The sequence below is a fragment of the Sinohyriopsis cumingii genome, chromosome 12 (assembly GCF_028554795.1).
Source record: "Sinohyriopsis cumingii isolate HCF-2022 chromosome 12, ASM2855479v2, whole genome shotgun sequence".
In the NCBI taxonomy this organism is placed as follows: domain Eukaryota; kingdom Metazoa; phylum Mollusca; class Bivalvia; order Unionida; family Unionidae; genus Sinohyriopsis; species Sinohyriopsis cumingii.
The window spans coordinates 86601031-86623290 of record NC_142972.1 but is presented as its reverse complement, the minus strand read 5'-3'; positions in this window follow the sequence as shown (position 1 = coordinate 86623290).

Below are 22260 nucleotides of genomic sequence, written 5' to 3'. Positions count from 1 at the left end.
TATTCATGAAAACTGCTAAGCATGTATCGATTAATTTTTTTTACAGACACACAATTTATCACTTAAACCTTGTACATCATCAGGTCAAAGGAAAGTGAGTGAGAAAAAAACACGAGTTTTTTTGACAGATATAAAAAGTCCAAGAAATGTATGCATGTTGTTTAAATGTATTTTGAGACAGATGTATGTTTATTCTGCATTTGGGCAAAGTAAAAATAGGCGATTTCAGATTTCCTGGAACGAAAATGTACATGTGTCTAAATGATGAAACTGAACATACAATTACCATTTTGATCAAATCACTGGTATTTTTAATGTTCCATGTCAAAACTGATTCATTTTTGTCTGCATTCTGCAAAGAAGTAAAATATATCAAAATACTTTACTCTGTTAAAAACACTTTATTAAATTTTAAATTTAACTTGGTACCTGTAGTAGTATCAAATTGAATTTGATTGATAATAAGAAATAAATCAAATAAAAATAGGCACTAATATTTAGAATATTTAGGACTAGTAAAGTAAAACAAAGTAAAATTTTCATTAACAAATCAAGTGTTATGGGTTCTCCTTTTTTGACGTCTTTTGCTTATTCCTTTCAAGCATAGATTTAGTTCAAAATTAGTTTTAATAATCTTTGTTGTTTTGAGAATTAATATTGTAATGGAAAAGTACTTGATGAACTCTCAAGTTTTTATTCAACTTTCCGAACTGTGCTAAGTGCATGTGAGTATGGTCTTATATACTGACATACCTTACGAAAGTTTAGATCAATCAAAATGCAAGGCTAGTTTGATTATTCACTCAGGTAACTAAATATGTATGTACTATAATCTTGGCATACGTCAGTCTATGGAAGACGATGGTGTAGCTCCAGAGTAAGGTGTTGTTTCTCTTTCTTTCTAGCTCTCTTTTCAGCTTGCTTTATGTTCCTGTCTTCCTCGGCTTTTTGAACGCCCTGTCTGACAGCTAGGCGCCAGGTGGAATGGTCGTTAGCACAGCTCTTCCAGACGTTGACATTGATGTTGGCCGTCTTCATGTCCTTCTTGCAAACATCTTTGTAGCGCAGACGTGGTCGTCCAGTCAGTCGTGCGCCTTCTGCTAACTCACCGTATAACAGTTTCTAATCTCCCATTCATATAAAAAATCTTAGAAAAGGTTGTTCTATCCCAGCTTGTATCTCATCTGAATTCAAACAGTCTTTTTAGCAATGTACAATCTGCATATCGCCCTTGCCACAGTACTGAAACTACTTTTCTAAAAGTAGTTAATGATATTCTCTCTGCTTTGGATAGCGGAAAGATTACAGTCCTCGCCTTCCTTGATTTGTCTGCAGCATTTGACATAATAGACCATGATATATTACTTCACCGTCTCCAGCATGTATTTGGCATTCATGATACAGCCTTACTGTAGTTCAAGTCCTACTTGGTCAACAGGACACAAATTGTGTCTGCAAATGGAATACACTCCAGCCCAGTTGATCTATGTTGTGGTGTTCCACAAGGGTCTGTTCTTGGACCTGTTCTCTTCATTCTGTAGACTCAGCCGTTCTCAAGTGTCATAGATCATCATCCAGTGTCTCACCGATTGTACGCTGATAACACCCAAATATACAAATCTAGCCACCCAACTGAAGTTGATGCTACCATCCAAGGTGTAGAGAAGTGCATTTCTGATGTGAAAGCATGGATGACATGTAACAAGCTGCACATGAATGATGATAAAACTGAGGCCATTCTGATCACAACACAAAGACTTTCTCATTCAAATCCTTGACCTCAAACAATAAATATCAGCAACACCAACATTAAATTCACACAATCAGTACAAAACCTAGTTCTTACTCTGGACAGTACTCTCACATTGCACCAACATGTCATGAACATATGCAAGGCTGCATATCTTGAGCTGAGACGCATCAGCTCCATTCGCAAATATCGTTCAGTTGATGCCACTTGTGTGTTCATTAGTACTTTCAAGACTGGACTATCGTAACTCAGTTCTGTCTGGTTCATCTCAATATCTACTCCAGAAACTTCAAAAAGTTCAAAACACAGCTGCTCGGATCACACTTAGAGTACCACGATCAGAGCACACCTCTCCGCTGATCTGTACCCTACACTGGCTATCCATTCGATCCAGAATCAAACACAAAATGTGTTCTCTGTGCTACGTGTCACTGACGGACCCTAGTCCATCATATACCTATCCGACCTCACCCATGTGTACACACCACCAAGATACTTACGCTCCTCTTCTGACAATCGTATACTCATTATTTCCACTATGAAAACAAAGTCATATGGACAGCGTTTTTTTGCATACCAGGGCCGAGCAACGTGGAATGAATTGGCACTGAGTCACAAAGACACAGTGACCCCACTCACTTATTTCAACTGCAAGAACAAACCTAAAGACCTAATAATGTTTCCTACCTTAAATATTCTCAGCATGTTTTTTCTATGTTTTCTAATTTCAAGGTGTTTGTGTTTGTAATCATATCATTATATGTTTTTTTTTATCTTATAGGTGCTGTGTAATGTTGTAAAGCGCTTAGAGTTTCTTAAGATTAGGCGCTATACAAAGTCCTCATTGATATTATTATTATTATTATTATTATTATTATTATTATTATTATTATTTGCTGATAGGTCACTTCATAGTAAACCAGTGTATTTATTAATGCATTAGGTTAGAATTTACACATGCTTGAACTGTGAATTTGGAAAATGGTAAAGTATGTAAGATCAGTTACTATGAATGTATGCATATGTCAGAGCATGGATATTTAAATGTTTGTGTACTTTGTATGAGTTGTAAGGTAAAGAAATGCATCTGATTATTGTGATATTGTTTGGTATAACTGAATTAGGAATATGTACCTACTGATGTTATGAAACTAATTGATGTATGTATAAGAAGTAATTGATACCGTGCTGTATTATGACGTTTGTTTTACCATACAAGAACATATGGGTATCTCGATGTGTATGAATGCGTGACTGAAGAAACATAATATCCGTTATCTGACGAGAGGCTGTGTGTACTGAGAGATGAGAGGGCTAAGGAAAACGACTGTACCGTCCTTGTGTTTTCACAGGAAGCTTTTTAGGGAACACAGAACTTCCAGTTCTATTGAGTCCCGAGTCTTCAAGAGCTGGAGACGGAAGTGAGACTAGCCAAAACAGTTGAAGTCGACAGAAGTGCAGTCGTGGGGGAGAAAGTTGAGGAGGAGGGGAAGGGGTCTAGAGAAAGTTGAGGAGGAGGAAGGTTTGGGGAGGAAGAGGAGAAGGAATAGGGAGAAATAGGAGAGAGAAAGGATAAAACAGATGAGTAGAAATACAAGGACAGGTGGATATCAATCACACACTGCTAATCAAGTGATGAAATAGACTTATCAAAGGGTTGAGCGGAAGGAGTGTAATTAGAAATTTGAGTCATTTGATTACTGAATTGTTATTAAATTGTTATTCATTGAATTTCAACCTTTTTGTACATTCAGCCATCTAACCATCGGTATTGTCGACTTGGGGCTCGGAGCTTTACATTTACTTTTCACTAAATTTAACTTCTAACAAAATAGAGCCTGGATGGGACTTCTATAATAGTTTAAATAAAATATCCGGAGCACCTAACCCCAACCATAACAATCATCACAAGCCATCAAAAGTGTCCGATTACACACTAATGCACAAAAATGAGCCATCAAAAAGTTTCCCAGTATACACTAACACACAGACATGAGCCATCAAAAAGTGTCCGAGTACACACTAGCACAGACATGAACCAGCAAAAGGTGTCCCAGTACACACTAGCATACAAACATGAGCCATCAAAAAGTGTCTCAGTACACACTAACACACATACATGAGCCACTAAAATGTCAGAGTACACACTAACACAGACATGAGCCATCAAAGTGTCCCAGTACACACTAGCACACAGACATGAGCTATCAAAAAGTGTCCCAGTACACACTAGCACACAAACATGAGCCATCAAAGTGTCCCAGTACACACTAACACACAGACATGAGCCACTAAAATGTCAGAGTACACACTAACACAGACATGAGCCATCAAAAAGTGTCCGAGTACACACTAGCACACAAACATGAGCCATCAAAAAGTGTCACTGTACACACTAGCACACAAACATGAGCCATCAAAGTATCCCAGTACACACTAACATAGACATGAGCCACAGAAGTGTCAGAGTACACACTAACACAGACATGAGCCATCAAAGTGTCCCAGCACACACTAGCACACAGACATGAGCCATCAAAAAGTGTCCCAGTACACACTAACATAGATATGAGCCACAGAAGTGTCAGAGTACACACTAACACAGACATGAGCCATCAAAGTGTCCCAGTACACACTAGCACACAGACATGAGCCATCAAAAAGTGTCCCAGTACACACTAACACACATACATGAGCTATAAAACAGTGTCCTAGTAGACGCTAACACACATACATGAGCCATAAAAATGTGTCCCAGTACACACTAGCACACAGACTAACACACACAGTGTCCTAGAAGCCGCTAACACACATACATGAGCCATAAAAAGTGTCCCAGTACACACTAACACACAGACGTGAGCCATAAAGTGTCCCAGTACACACTAACACACATACATGAGCCATTAAAAAGTGTCCTAGTAGACGCTAACACAAGATATGAGCCATAAAAAGTGTCCCAGTACACACTAACACACAGACATGAGCCATAAAAAAGGGTCCTAGTAGACGCTAACACACAGACATGAGCCATAAAAAAGTGTCCCAGTACACACTAACACACAGACATTGAGCCATAAAAATGTGCCCCAATAGTTCTAGATCATCTAGTAAAGAATCAAAGTTCAATATCAAGTCGCTTTATGCAAACGCCTGTTCAAACCAGGGATCAAATCATCACCTGAAAGTCACGTAATTACACAGAATAATGTTTCTTTGGTGTATTGGTAGCCACTGAAATTAATGTAACTAACAAAGTATCATGAATTAAAAAAGCAGTTTATGATTCTAGTTAAACTCGCATATGTACAGTGACGTGAATAACCAAATGCCAAGAATGAGCGGTTCCCTCAAAATAAAGACTTTCATCTCTGCTGGCAAACAATTCCCATTTTATTTTACCTTTGTAATGAAAAGGTTTATAGGAGACTATAAACTTGACCTGCTGATCTAAACATAAATTAATTTTCAAACATCTATTTCTAAAAATTGTCTGCCTTATAAGTGGTCATATTTTGGTCAGAGAAGAACAGATGATACAATGACTTTTGTGTTTGAAGACTTTTCCTTGTAGCTTTTAAATAGGTACATTCAGAGTAAATAATACAAATTTGTTGACTTTCTATATTATTTGTTCTGACATGGTAGATAATATAAAAATTGTGATATTTATTTTTGACTGATTTCACAACATACAGTGTGTATGCTATACAGCTAATAGTGATCCCAGGAAAGGGCTGTACTGTTCAGGTCTTTATATCTGTTATATATTTGGCAATTGAGCCTGATACAATCGTGACATATTTCTCCAGTACTGAGGAAATATATTATTCATGAAAACTGCTAAGCATGTATCGATTAATTTTTTTTACAGACACACAATTTATCACTTAAACCTTGTACATCATCAGGTCAAAGGAAAGTGAGTGAGAAAAAAACACGAGTTTTTTTGACAGATATAAAAAGTCCAAGAAATGTATGCATGTTGTTTAAATGTATTTTGAGACAGATGTATGTTTATTCTGCATTTGGGCAAAGTAAAAATAGGCGATTTCAGATTTCCTGGAACGAAAATGTACATGTGTCTAAATGATGAAACTGAACATACAATTACCATTTTGATCAAATCACTGGTATTTTTAATGTTCCATGTCAAAACTGATTCATTTTTGTCTGCATTCTGCAAAGAAGTAAAATATATCAAAATACTTTACTCTGTTAAAAACACTTTATTAAATTTTAAATTTAACTTGGTACCTGTAGTAGTATCAAATTGAATTTGATTGATAATAAGAAATAAATCAAATAAAAATAGGCACTAATATTTAGAATATTTAGGACTAGTAAAGTAAAACAAAGTAAAATTTTCATTAACAAATCAAGTGTTATGGGTTCTCCTTTTTTGACGTCTTTTGCTTATTCCTTTCAAGCATAGATTTAGTTCAAAATTAGTTTTAATAATCTTTGTTGTTTTGAGAATTAATATTGTAATGGAAAAGTACTTGATGAACTCTCAAGTTTTTATTCAACTTTCCGAACTGTGCTAAGTGCATGTGAGTATGGTCTTATATACTGACATACCTTACGAAAGTTTAGATCAATCAAAATGCAAGGCTAGTTTGATTATTCACTCAGGTAACTAAATATGTATGTACTATAATCTTGGCATACGTCAGTCTATGGAAGACGATGGTGTAGCTCCAGAGTAAGGTGTTGTTTCTCTTTCTTTCTAGCTCTCTTTTCAGCTTGCTTTATGTTCCTGTCTTCCTCGGCTTTTTGAACGCCCTGTCTGACAGCTAGGCGCCAGGTGGAATGGTCGTTAGCACAGCTCTTCCAGACGTTGACATTGATGTTGGCCGTCTTCATGTCCTTCTTGCAAACATCTTTGTAGCGCAGACGTGGTCGTCCAGTCAGTCGTGCGCCTTCTGCTAACTCACCGTATAACAGTTTCTAATCTCCCATTCATATAAAAAATCTTAGAAAAGGTTGTTCTATCCCAGCTTGTATCTCATCTGAATTCAAACAGTCTTTTTAGCAATGTACAATCTGCATATCGCCCTTGCCACAGTACTGAAACTACTTTTCTAAAAGTAGTTAATGATATTCTCTCTGCTTTGGATAGCGGAAAGATTACAGTCCTCGCCTTCCTTGATTTGTCTGCAGCATTTGACATAATAGACCATGATATATTACTTCACCGTCTCCAGCATGTATTTGGCATTCATGATACAGCCTTACTGTAGTTCAAGTCCTACTTGGTCAACAGGACACAAATTGTGTCTGCAAATGGAATACACTCCAGCCCAGTTGATCTATGTTGTGGTGTTCCACAAGGGTCTGTTCTTGGACCTGTTCTCTTCATTCTGTAGACTCAGCCGTTCTCAAGTGTCATAGATCATCATCCAGTGTCTCACCGATTGTACGCTGATAACACCCAAATATACAAATCTAGCCACCCAACTGAAGTTGATGCTACCATCCAAGGTGTAGAGAAGTGCATTTCTGATGTGAAAGCATGGATGACATGTAACAAGCTGCACATGAATGATGATAAAACTGAGGCCATTCTGATCACAACACAAAGACTTTCTCATTCAAATCCTTGACCTCAAACAATAAATATCAGCAACACCAACATTAAATTCACACAATCAGTACAAAACCTAGTTCTTACTCTGGACAGTACTCTCACATTGCACCAACATGTCATGAACATATGCAAGGCTGCATATCTTGAGCTGAGACGCATCAGCTCCATTCGCAAATATCGTTCAGTTGATGCCACTTGTGTGTTCATTAGTACTTTCAAGACTGGACTATCGTAACTCAGTTCTGTCTGGTTCATCTCAATATCTACTCCAGAAACTTCAAAAAGTTCAAAACACAGCTGCTCGGATCACACTTAGAGTACCACGATCAGAGCACACCTCTCCGCTGATCTGTACCCTACACTGGCTATCCATTCGATCCAGAATCAAACACAAAATGTGTTCTCTGTGCTACGTGTCACTGACGGACCCTAGTCCATCATATACCTATCCGACCTCACCCATGTGTACACACCACCAAGATACTTACGCTCCTCTTCTGACAATCGTATACTCATTATTTCCACTATGAAAACAAAGTCATATGGACAGCGTTCTTTTGCATACCAGGGCCGAGCAACGTGGAATGAATTGGCACTGAGTCACAAAGACACAGTGACCCCACTCACTTATTTCAACTGCAAGAACAAACCTAAAGACCTAATAATGTTTCCTACCTTAAATATTCTCAGCATGTTTTTTCTATGTTTTCTAATTTCAAGGTGTTTGTGTTTGTAATCATATCATTATATGTTTTTTTTTATCTTATAGGTGCTGTGTAATGTTGTAAAGCGCTTAGAGTTTCTTAAGATTAGGCGCTATACAAAGTCCTCATTGATATTATTATTATTATTATTATTATTATTATTATTATTATTATTATTATTATTTGCTGATAGGTCACTTCATAGTAAACCAGTGTATTTATTAATGCATTAGGTTAGAATTTACACATGCTTGAACTGTGAATTTGGAAAATGGTAAAGTATGTAAGATCAGTTACTATGAATGTATGCATATGTCAGAGCATGGATATTTAAATGTTTGTGTACTTTGTATGAGTTGTAAGGTAAAGAAATGCATCTGATTATTGTGATATTGTTTGGTATAACTGAATTAGGAATATGTACCTACTGATGTTATGAAACTAATTGATGTATGTATAAGAAGTAATTGATACCGTGCTGTATTATGACGTTTGTTTTACCATACAAGAACATATGGGTATCTCGATGTGTATGAATGCGTGACTGAAGAAACATAATATCCGTTATCTGACGAGAGGCTGTGTGTACTGAGAGATGAGAGGGCTAAGGAAAACGACTGTACCGTCCTTGTGTTTTCACAGGAAGCTTTTTAGGGAACACAGAACTTCCAGTTCTATTGAGTCCCGAGTCTTCAAGAGCTGGAGACGGAAGTGAGACTAGCCAAAACAGTTGAAGTCGACAGAAGTGCAGTCGTGGGGGAGAAAGTTGAGGAGGAGGGGAAGGGGTCTAGAGAAAGTTGAGGAGGAGGAAGGTTTGGGGAGGAAGAGGAGAAGGAATAGGGAGAAATAGGAGAGAGAAAGGATAAAACAGATGAGTAGAAATACAAGGACAGGTGGATATCAATCACACACTGCTAATCAAGTGATGAAATAGACTTATCAAAGGGTTGAGCGGAAGGAGTGTAATTAGAAATTTGAGTCATTTGATTACTGAATTGTTATTAAATTGTTATTCATTGAATTTCAACCTTTTTGTACATTCAGCCATCTAACCATCGGTATTGTCGACTTGGGGCTCGGAGCTTTACATTTACTTTTCACTAAATTTAACTTCTAACAAAATAGAGCCTGGATGGGACTTCTATAATAGTTTAAATAAAATATCCGGAGCACCTAACCCCAACCATAACAATCATCACAAGCCATCAAAAGTGTCCGATTACACACTAATGCACAAAAATGAGCCATCAAAAAGTTTCCCAGTATACACTAACACACAGACATGAGCCATCAAAAAGTGTCCGAGTACACACTAGCACAGACATGAACCAGCAAAAGGTGTCCCAGTACACACTAGCATACAAACATGAGCCATCAAAAAGTGTCTCAGTACACACTAACACACATACATGAGCCACTAAAATGTCAGAGTACACACTAACACAGACATGAGCCATCAAAGTGTCCCAGTACACACTAGCACACAGACATGAGCTATCAAAAAGTGTCCCAGTACACACTAGCACACAAACATGAGCCATCAAAGTGTCCCAGTACACACTAACACACAGACATGAGCCACTAAAATGTCAGAGTACACACTAACACAGACATGAGCCATCAAAAAGTGTCCGAGTACACACTAGCACACAAACATGAGCCATCAAAAAGTGTCACTGTACACACTAGCACACAAACATGAGCCATCAAAGTATCCCAGTACACACTAACATAGACATGAGCCACAGAAGTGTCAGAGTACACACTAACACAGACATGAGCCATCAAAGTGTCCCAGCACACACTAGCACACAGACATGAGCCATCAAAAAGTGTCCCAGTACACACTAACATAGATATGAGCCACAGAAGTGTCAGAGTACACACTAACACAGACATGAGCCATCAAAGTGTCCCAGTACACACTAGCACACAGACATGAGCCATCAAAAAGTGTCCCAGTACACACTAACACACATACATGAGCTATAAAACAGTGTCCTAGTAGACGCTAACACACATACATGAGCCATAAAAATGTGTCCCAGTACACACTAGCACACAGACTAACACACACAGTGTCCTAGAAGCCGCTAACACACATACATGAGCCATAAAAAGTGTCCCAGTACACACTAACACACAGACGTGAGCCATAAAGTGTCCCAGTACACACTAACACACATACATGAGCCATTAAAAAGTGTCCTAGTAGACGCTAACACAAGATATGAGCCATAAAAAGTGTCCCAGTACACACTAACACACAGACATGAGCCATAAAAAAGGGTCCTAGTAGACGCTAACACACAGACATGAGCCATAAAAAAGTGTCCCAGTACACACTAACACACAGACATTGAGCCATAAAAATGTGCCCCAATAGTTCTAGATCATCTAGTAAAGAATCAAAGTTCAATATCAAGTCGCTTTATGCAAACGCCTGTTCAAACCAGGGATCAAATCATCACCTGAAAGTCACGTAATTACACAGAATAATGTTTCTTTGGTGTATTGGTAGCCACTGAAATTAATGTAACTAACAAAGTATCATGAATTAAAAAAGCAGTTTATGATTCTAGTTAAACTCGCATATGTACAGTGACGTGAATAACCAAATGCCAAGAATGAGCGGTTCCCTCAAAATAAAGACTTTCATCTCTGCTGGCAAACAATTCCCATTTTATTTTACCTTTGTAATGAAAAGGTTTATAGGAGACTATAAACTTGACCTGCTGATCTAAACATAAATTAATTTTCAAACATCTATTTCTAAAAATTGTCTGCCTTATAAGTGGTCATATTTTGGTCAGAGAAGAACAGATGATACAATGACTTTTGTGTTTGAAGACTTTTCCTTGTAGCTTTTAAATAGGTACATTCAGAGTAAATAATACAAATTTGTTGACTTTCTATATTATTTGTTCTGACATGGTAGATAATATAAAAATTGTGATATTTATTTTTGACTGATTTCACAACATACAGTGTGTATGCTATACAGCTAATAGTGATCCCAGGAAAGGGCTGTACTGTTCAGGTCTTTATATCTGTTATATATTTGGCAATTGAGCCTGATACAATCGTGACATATTTCTCCAGTACTGAGGAAATATATTATTCATGAAAACTGCTAAGCATGTATCGATTAATTTTTTTTACAGACACACAATTTATCACTTAAACCTTGTACATCATCAGGTCAAAGGAAAGTGAGTGAGAAAAAAACACGAGTTTTTTTGACAGATATAAAAAGTCCAAGAAATGTATGCATGTTGTTTAAATGTATTTTGAGACAGATGTATGTTTATTCTGCATTTGGGCAAAGTAAAAATAGGCGATTTCAGATTTCCTGGAACGAAAATGTACATGTGTCTAAATGATGAAACTGAACATACAATTACCATTTTGATCAAATCACTGGTATTTTTAATGTTCCATGTCAAAACTGATTCATTTTTGTCTGCATTCTGCAAAGAAGTAAAATATATCAAAATACTTTACTCTGTTAAAAACACTTTATTAAATTTTAAATTTAACTTGGTACCTGTAGTAGTATCAAATTGAATTTGATTGATAATAAGAAATAAATCAAATAAAAATAGGCACTAATATTTAGAATATTTAGGACTAGTAAAGTAAAACAAAGTAAAATTTTCATTAACAAATCAAGTGTTATGGGTTCTCCTTTTTTGACGTCTTTTGCTTATTCCTTTCAAGCATAGATTTAGTTCAAAATTAGTTTTAATAATCTTTGTTGTTTTGAGAATTAATATTGTAATGGAAAAGTACTTGATGAACTCTCAAGTTTTTATTCAACTTTCCGAACTGTGCTAAGTGCATGTGAGTATGGTCTTATATACTGACATACCTTACGAAAGTTTAGATCAATCAAAATGCAAGGCTAGTTTGATTATTCACTCAGGTAACTAAATATGTATGTACTATAATCTTGGCATACGTCAGTCTATGGAAGACGATGGTGTAGCTCCAGAGTAAGGTGTTGTTTCTCTTTCTTTCTAGCTCTCTTTTCAGCTTGCTTTATGTTCCTGTCTTCCTCGGCTTTTTGAACGCCCTGTCTGACAGCTAGGCGCCAGGTGGAATGGTCGTTAGCACAGCTCTTCCAGACGTTGACATTGATGTTGGCCGTCTTCATGTCCTTCTTGCAAACATCTTTGTAGCGCAGACGTGGTCGTCCAGTCAGTCGTGCGCCTTCTGCTAACTCACCGTATAACAGTTTCTAATCTCCCATTCATATAAAAAATCTTAGAAAAGGTTGTTCTATCCCAGCTTGTATCTCATCTGAATTCAAACAGTCTTTTTAGCAATGTACAATCTGCATATCGCCCTTGCCACAGTACTGAAACTACTTTTCTAAAAGTAGTTAATGATATTCTCTCTGCTTTGGATAGCGGAAAGATTACAGTCCTCGCCTTCCTTGATTTGTCTGCAGCATTTGACATAATAGACCATGATATATTACTTCACCGTCTCCAGCATGTATTTGGCATTCATGATACAGCCTTACTGTAGTTCAAGTCCTACTTGGTCAACAGGACACAAATTGTGTCTGCAAATGGAATACACTCCAGCCCAGTTGATCTATGTTGTGGTGTTCCACAAGGGTCTGTTCTTGGACCTGTTCTCTTCATTCTGTAGACTCAGCCGTTCTCAAGTGTCATAGATCATCATCCAGTGTCTCACCGATTGTACGCTGATAACACCCAAATATACAAATCTAGCCACCCAACTGAAGTTGATGCTACCATCCAAGGTGTAGAGAAGTGCATTTCTGATGTGAAAGCATGGATGACATGTAACAAGCTGCACATGAATGATGATAAAACTGAGGCCATTCTGATCACAACACAAAGACTTTCTCATTCAAATCCTTGACCTCAAACAATAAATATCAGCAACACCAACATTAAATTCACACAATCAGTACAAAACCTAGTTCTTACTCTGGACAGTACTCTCACATTGCACCAACATGTCATGAACATATGCAAGGCTGCATATCTTGAGCTGAGACGCATCAGCTCCATTCGCAAATATCGTTCAGTTGATGCCACTTGTGTGTTCATTAGTACTTTCAAGACTGGACTATCGTAACTCAGTTCTGTCTGGTTCATCTCAATATCTACTCCAGAAACTTCAAAAAGTTCAAAACACAGCTGCTCGGATCACACTTAGAGTACCACGATCAGAGCACACCTCTCCGCTGATCTGTACCCTACACTGGCTATCCATTCGATCCAGAATCAAACACAAAATGTGTTCTCTGTGCTACGTGTCACTGACGGACCCTAGTCCATCATATACCTATCCGACCTCACCCATGTGTACACACCACCAAGATACTTACGCTCCTCTTCTGACAATCGTATACTCATTATTTCCACTATGAAAACAAAGTCATATGGACAGCGTTCTTTTGCATACCAGGGCCGAGCAACGTGGAATGAATTGGCACTGAGTCACAAAGACACAGTGACCCCACTCACTTATTTCAACTGCAAGAACAAACCTAAAGACCTAATAATGTTTCCTACCTTAAATATTCTCAGCATGTTTTTTCTATGTTTTCTAATTTCAAGGTGTTTGTGTTTGTAATCATATCATTATATGTTTTTTTTTATCTTATAGGTGCTGTGTAATGTTGTAAAGCGCTTAGAGTTTCTTAAGATTAGGCGCTATACAAAGTCCTCATTGATATTATTATTATTATTATTATTATTATTATTATTATTATTATTATTATTATTTGCTGATAGGTCACTTCATAGTAAACCAGTGTATTTATTAATGCATTAGGTTAGAATTTACACATGCTTGAACTGTGAATTTGGAAAATGGTAAAGTATGTAAGATCAGTTACTATGAATGTATGCATATGTCAGAGCATGGATATTTAAATGTTTGTGTACTTTGTATGAGTTGTAAGGTAAAGAAATGCATCTGATTATTGTGATATTGTTTGGTATAACTGAATTAGGAATATGTACCTACTGATGTTATGAAACTAATTGATGTATGTATAAGAAGTAATTGATACCGTGCTGTATTATGACGTTTGTTTTACCATACAAGAACATATGGGTATCTCGATGTGTATGAATGCGTGACTGAAGAAACATAATATCCGTTATCTGACGAGAGGCTGTGTGTACTGAGAGATGAGAGGGCTAAGGAAAACGACTGTACCGTCCTTGTGTTTTCACAGGAAGCTTTTTAGGGAACACAGAACTTCCAGTTCTATTGAGTCCCGAGTCTTCAAGAGCTGGAGACGGAAGTGAGACTAGCCAAAACAGTTGAAGTCGACAGAAGTGCAGTCGTGGGGGAGAAAGTTGAGGAGGAGGGGAAGGGGTCTAGAGAAAGTTGAGGAGGAGGAAGGTTTGGGGAGGAAGAGGAGAAGGAATAGGGAGAAATAGGAGAGAGAAAGGATAAAACAGATGAGTAGAAATACAAGGACAGGTGGATATCAATCACACACTGCTAATCAAGTGATGAAATAGACTTATCAAAGGGTTGAGCGGAAGGAGTGTAATTAGAAATTTGAGTCATTTGATTACTGAATTGTTATTAAATTGTTATTCATTGAATTTCAACCTTTTTGTACATTCAGCCATCTAACCATCGGTATTGTCGACTTGGGGTTCGGAGCTTTACATTTACTTTTCACTAAATTTAACTTCTAACAAAATAGAGCCTGGATGGGACTTCTATAATAGTTTAAATAAAATATCCGGAGCACCTAACCCCAACCATAACAATCATCACAAGCCATCAAAAGTGTCCGATTACACACTAATGCACAAAAATGAGCCATCAAAAAGTTTCCCAGTATACACTAACACACAGACATGAGCCATCAAAAAGTGTCCGAGTACACACTAGCACAGACATGAACCAGCAAAAGGTGTCCCAGTACACACTAGCATACAAACATGAGCCATCAAAAAGTGTCTCAGTACACACTAACACACATACATGAGCCACTAAAATGTCAGAGTACACACTAACACAGACATGAGCCATCAAAGTGTCCCAGTACACACTAGCACACAGACATGAGCTATCAAAAAGTGTCCCAGTACACACTAGCACACAAACATGAGCCATCAAAGTGTCCCAGTACACACTAACACACAGACATGAGCCACTAAAATGTCAGAGTACACACTAACACAGACATGAGCCATCAAAAAGTGTCACTGTACACACTAGCACACAAACATGAGCCATCAAAAAGTGTCACTGTACACACTAGCACACAAACATGAGCCATCAAAGTATCCCAGTACACACTAACATAGACATGAGCCACAGAAGTGTCAGAGTACACACTAACACAGACATGAGCCATCAAAGTGTCCCAGCACACACTAGCACACAGACATGAGCCATCAAAAAGTGTCCCAGTACACACTAACATAGATATGAGCCACAGAAGTGTCAGAGTACACACTAACACAGACATGAGCCATCAAAGTGTCCCAGTACACACTAGCACACAGACATGAGCCATCAAAAAGTGTCCCAGTACACACTAACACACATACATGAGCTATAAAACAGTGTCCTAGTAGACGCTAACACACATACATGAGCCATAAAAATGTGTCCCAGTACACACTAGCACACAGACTAACACACACAGTGTCCTAGAAGCCGCTAACACACATACATGAGCCATAAAAAGTGTCCCAGTACACACTAACACACAGACGTGAGCCATAAAGTGTCCCAGTACACACTAACACACATACATGAGCCATTAAAAAGTGTCCTAGTAGACGCTAACACAAGATATGAGCCATAAAAAGTGTCCCAGTACACACTAACACACAGACATGAGCCATAAAAAAGTGTCCTAGTAGACGCTAACACACAGACATGAGCCATAAAAAAGTGTCCCAGTACACACTAACACACAGACATTGAGCCATAAAAATGTGCCCCAATAGTTCTAGATCATCTAGTAAAGAATCAAAGTTCAATATCAAGTCGCTTTATGCAAACGCCTGTTCAAACCAGGGATCAAATCATCACCTGAAAGTCACGTAATTACACAGAATAATGTTTCTTTGGTGTATTGGTAGCCACTGAAATTAATGTAACTAACAAAGTATCATGAATTAAAAAAGCAGTTTATGATTCTAGTTAAACTCGCATATGTACAGTGACGTGAATAACCAAATGCCAAGAATGAGCGGTTCCCTCAAAATAAAGACTTTCATCTCTGCTGGCAAACAATTCCCATTTTATTTTACCTTTGTAATGAAAAGGTTTATAGGAGACTATAAACTTGACCTGCTGATCTAAACATAAATTAATTTTCAAACATCTATTTCTAAAAATTGTCTGCCTTATAAGTGGTCATATTTTGGTCAGAGAAGAACAGATGATACAATGACTTTTGTGTTTGAAGACTTTTCCTTGTAGCTTTTAAATAGGTACATTCAGAGTAAATAATACAAATTTGTTGACTTTCTATATTATTTGTTCTGACATGGTAGATAATATAAAAATTGTGATATTTATTTTTGACTGATTTCACAACATACAGTGTGTATGTTATACAGCTAATAGTGATCCCAGGAAAGGGCTGTACTGTTCAGGTCTTTATATCTGTTATATATTTGGCAATTGAGCCTGATACAATCGTGACATATTTCTCCAGTACTGAGGAAATATATTATTCATGAAAACTGCTAAGCATGTATCGATTAATTTTTTTTACAGACACACAATTTATCACTTAAACCTTGTACATCATCAGGTCAAAGGAAAGTGAGTGAGAAAAAAACACGAGTTTTTTTGACAGATATAAAAAGTCCAAGAAATGTATGCATGTTGTTTAAATGTATTTTGAGACAGATGTATGTTTATTCTGCATTTGGGCAAAGTAAAAATAGGCGATTTCAGATTTCCTGGAACGAAAATGTACATGTGTCTAAATGATGAAACTGAACATACAATTACCATTTTGATCAAATCACTGGTATTTTTAATGTTCCATGTCAAAACTGATTCATTTTTGTCTGCATTCTGCAAAGAAGTAAAATATATCAAAATACTTTACTCTGTTAAAAACACTTTATTAAATTTTAAATTTAACTTGGTACCTGTAGTAGTATCAAATTGAATTTGATTGATAATAAGAAATAAATCAAATAAAAATAGGCACTAATATTTAGAATATTTAGGACTAGTAAAGTAAAACAAAGTAAAATTTTCATTAACAAATCAAGTGTTATGGGTTCTCCTTTTTTGACGTCTTTTGCTTATTCCTTTCAAGCATAGATTTAGTTCAAAATTAGTTTTAATAATCTTTGTTGTTTTGAGAATTAATATTGTAATGGAAAAGTACTTGATGAACTCTCAAGTTTTTATTCAACTTTCCGAACTGTGCTAAGTGCATGTGAGTATGGTCTTATATACTGACATACCTTACGAAAGTTTAGATCAATCAAAATGCAAGGCTAGTTTGATTATTCACTCAGGTAACTAAATATGTATGTACTATAATCTTGGCATACGTCAGTCTATGGAAGACGATGGTGTAGCTCCAGAGTAAGGTGTTGTTTCTCTTTCTTTCTAGCTCTCTTTTCAGCTTGCTTTATGTTCCTGTCTTCCTCGGCTTTTTGAACGCCCTGTCTGACAGCTAGGCGCCAGGTGGAATGGTCGTTAGCACAGCTCTTCCAGACGTTGACATTGATGTTGGCCGTCTTCATGTCCTTCTTGCAAACATCTTTGTAGCGCAGACGTGGTCGTCCAGTCAGTCGTGCGCCTTCTGCTAACTCACCGTATAACAGTTTCTAATCTCCCATTCATATAAAAAATCTTAGAAAAGGTTGTTCTATCCCAGCTTGTATCTCATCTGAATTCAAACAGTCTTTTTAGCAATGTACAATCTGCATATCGCCCTTGCCACAGTACTGAAACTACTTTTCTAAAAGTAGTTAATGATATTCTCTCTGCTTTGGATAGCGGAAAGATTACAGTCCTCGCCTTCCTTGATTTGTCTGCAGCATTTGACATAATAGACCATGATATATTACTTCACCGTCTCCAGCATGTATTTGGCATTCATGATACAGCCTTACTGTAGTTCAAGTCCTACTTGGTCAACAGGACACAAATTGTGTCTGCAAATGGAATACACTCCAGCCCAGTTGATCTATGTTGTGGTGTTCCACAAGGGTCTGTTCTTGGACCTGTTCTCTTCATTCTGTAGACTCAGCCGTTCTCAAGTGTCATAGATCATCATCCAGTGTCTCACCGATTGTACGCTGATAACACCCAAATATACAAATCTAGCCACCCAACTGAAGTTGATGCTACCATCCAAGGTGTAGAGAAATGCATTTCTGATGTGAAAGCATGGATGACATGTAACAAGCTGCACATGAATGATGATAAAACTAAGGCCATTCTGATCACAACACAAAGACTTTCTCATTCAAATCCTTGACCTCAAACAATAAATATCAGCAACACCAACATTAAATTCACACAATCAGTACAAAACCTAGTTCTTACTCTGGACAGTACTCTCACATTGCACCAACATGTCATGAACATATGCAAGGCTGCATATCTTGAGCTGAGACGCATCAGCTCCATTCGCAAATATCGTTCAGTTGATGCCACTTGTGTGTTCATTAGTACTTTCAAGACTGGACTATCGTAACTCAGTTCTGTCTGGTTCATCTCAATATCTACTCCAGAAACTTCAAAAAGTTCAAAACACAGCTGCTCGGATCACACTTAGAGTACCACGATCAGAGCACACCTCTCCGCTGATCTGTACCCTACACTGGCTATCCATTCGATCCAGAATCAAACACAAAATGTGTTCTCTGTGCTACGTGTCACTGACGGACCCTAGTCCATCATATACCTATCCGACCTCACCCATGTGTACACACCACCAAGATACTTACGCTCCTCTTCTGACAATCGTATACTCATTATTTCCACTATGAAAACAAAGTCATATGGACAGCGTTCTTTTGCATACCAGGGCCGAGCAACGTGGAATGAATTGGCACTGAGTCACAAAGACACAGTGACCCCACTCACTTATTTCAACTGCAAGAACAAACCTAAAGACCTAATAATGTTTCCTACCTTAAATATTCTCAGCATGTTTTTTCTATGTTTTCTAATTTCAAGGTGTTTGTGTTTGTAATCATATCATTATATGTTTTTTTTTTATCTTATAGGTGCTGTGTAATGTTGTAAAGCGCTTAGAGTTTCTTAAGATTAGGCGCTATACAAAGTCCTCATTGATATTATTATTATTATTATTATTATCATTTGCTGATAGGTCACTTCATTGTAAACCAGTGTATTTATTAATGCATTAGGTTAGAATTTACACATGCTTGAACTGTGAATTTGGAAAATGGTAAAGTATGTAAGATCAGTTACTATGAATGTATGCATATGTCAGAGCATGGATATTTAAATGTTTGTGTACTTTGTATGAGTTGTAAGGTAAAGAAATGCATCTGATTATTGTGATATTGTTTGGTATAACTGAATTAGGAATATGTACCTACTGATGTTATGAAACTAATTGATGTATGTATAAGAAGTAATTGATACCGTGCTGTATTATGACGTTTGTTTTACCATACAAGAACATATGGGTATCTCGATGTGTATGAATGCGTGACTGAAGAAACATAATATCCGTTATCTGACGAGAGGCTGTGTGTACTGAGAGATGAGAGGGCTAAGGAAAACGACTGTACCGTCCTTGTGTTTTCACAGGAAGCTTTTTAGGGAACACAGAACTTCCAGTTCTATTGAGTCCCGAGTCTTCAAGAGCTGGAGACGGAAGTGAGACTAGCCAAAACAGTTGAAGTCGACAGAAGTGCAGTCGTGGGGGAGAAAGTTGAGGAGGAGGGGAAGGGGTCTAGAGAAAGTTGAGGAGGAGGAAGGTTTGGGGAGGAAGAGGAGAAGGAATAGGGAGAAATAGGAGAGAGAAAGGATAAAACAGATGAGTAGAAATACAAGGACAGGTGGATATCAATCACACACTGCTAATCAAGTGATGAAATAGACTTATCAAAGGGTTGAGCGGAAGGAGTGTAATTAGAAATTTGAGTCATTTGATTACTGAATTGTTATTAAATTGTTATTCATTGAATTTCAACCTTTTTGTACATTCAGCCATCTAACCATCGGTATTGTCGACTTGGGGCTCGGAGCTTTACATTTACTTTTCACTAAATTTAACTTCTAACAAAATAGAGCCTGGATGGGACTTCTATAATAGTTTAAATAAAATATCCGGAGCACCTAACCCCAACCATAACAATCATCACAAGCCATCAAAAGTGTCCGATTACACACTAATGCACAAAAATGAGCCATCAAAAAGTTTCCCAGTATACACTAACACACAGACATGAGCCATCAAAAAGTGTCCGAGTACACACTAGCACAGACATGAACCAGCAAAAGGTGTCCCAGTACACACTAGCATACAAACATGAGCCATCAAAAAGTGTCTCAGTACACACTAACACACATACATGAGCCACTAAAATATCAGAGTACACACTAACACAGACATGAGCCATCAAAGTGTCCCAGTACACACTAGCACACAGACATGAGCTATCAAAAAGTGTCCCAGTACACACTAGCACACAAACATGAGCCATCAAAGTGTCCCAGTACACACTAACACACAGACATGAGCCACTAAAATGTCAGAGTACACACTAACACAGACATGAGCCATCAAAAAGTGTCACTGTACACACTAGCACACAAACATGAGCCATCAAAAAGTGTCACTGTACACACTAGCACACAAACATGAGCCATCAAAATATCCCAGTACACACTAACATAGACATGAGCCACAGAAGTGTCAGAGTACACACTAACACAGACATGAGCCATCAAAGTGTCCCAGCACACACTAGCACACAGACATGAGCCATCAAAAAGTGTCCCAGTACACACTAACATAGATATGAGCCACAGAAGTGTCAGAGTACACACTAACACAGACATGAGCCATCAAAGTGTCCCAGTACACACTAGCACACAGACATGAGCCATCAAAAAGTGTCCCAGTACACACTAACACACATACATGAGCTATAAAACAGTGTCCTAGTAGATGCTAACACACATACATGAGCCATAAAAATGTGTCCCAGTACACACTAGCACACAGACTAACACACACAGTGTCCTAGAAGCCGCTAACACACATACATGAGCCATAAAAAGTGTCCCAGTACACACTAACACACAGACGTGAGCCATAAAGTGTCCCAGTACACACTAACACACATACATGAGCCATTAAAAAGTGTCCTAGTAGACGCTAACACAAGATATGAGCCATAAAAAGTGTCCCAGTACACACTAACACACAGACATGAGCCATTAAAAAGTGTCCTAGTAGACGCTAACACACAGACATGAGCCATAAAAAAGTGTCCCAGTACACACTAACACACAGACATTGAGCCATAAAAATGTGCCCCAATAGTTCTAGATCATCTAGTAAAGAATCAAAGTTCAATATCAAGTCGCTTTATGCAAACGCCTGTTCAAACCAGGGATCAAATCATCACCTGAAAGTCACGTAATTACACAGAATAATGTTTCTTTGGTGTATTGGTAGCCACTGAAATTAATGTAACTAACAAAGTATCATGAATTAAAAAAGCAGTTTATGATTCTAGTTAAACTCGCATATGTACAGTGACGTGAATAACCAAATGCCAAGAATGAGCGGTTCCCTCAAAATAAAGACTTTCATCTCTGCTGGCAAACAATTCCCATTTTATTTTACCTTTGTAATGAAAAGGTTTATAGGAGACTATAAACTTGACCTGCTGATCTAAACATAAATTAATTTTCAAACATCTATTTCTAAAAATTGTCTGCCTTATAAGTGGTCATATTTTGGTCAGAGAAGAACAGATGATACAATGACTTTTGTGTTTGAAGACTTTTCCTTGTAGCTTTTAAATAGGTACATTCAGAGTAAATAATACAAATTTGTTGACTTTCTATATTATTTGTTCTGACATGGTAGATAATATAAAAATTGTGATATTTATTTTTGACTGATTTCACAACATACAGTGTGTATGTTATACAGCTAATAGTGATCCCAGGAAAGGGCTGTACTGTTCAGGTCTTTATATCTGTTATATATTTGGCAATTG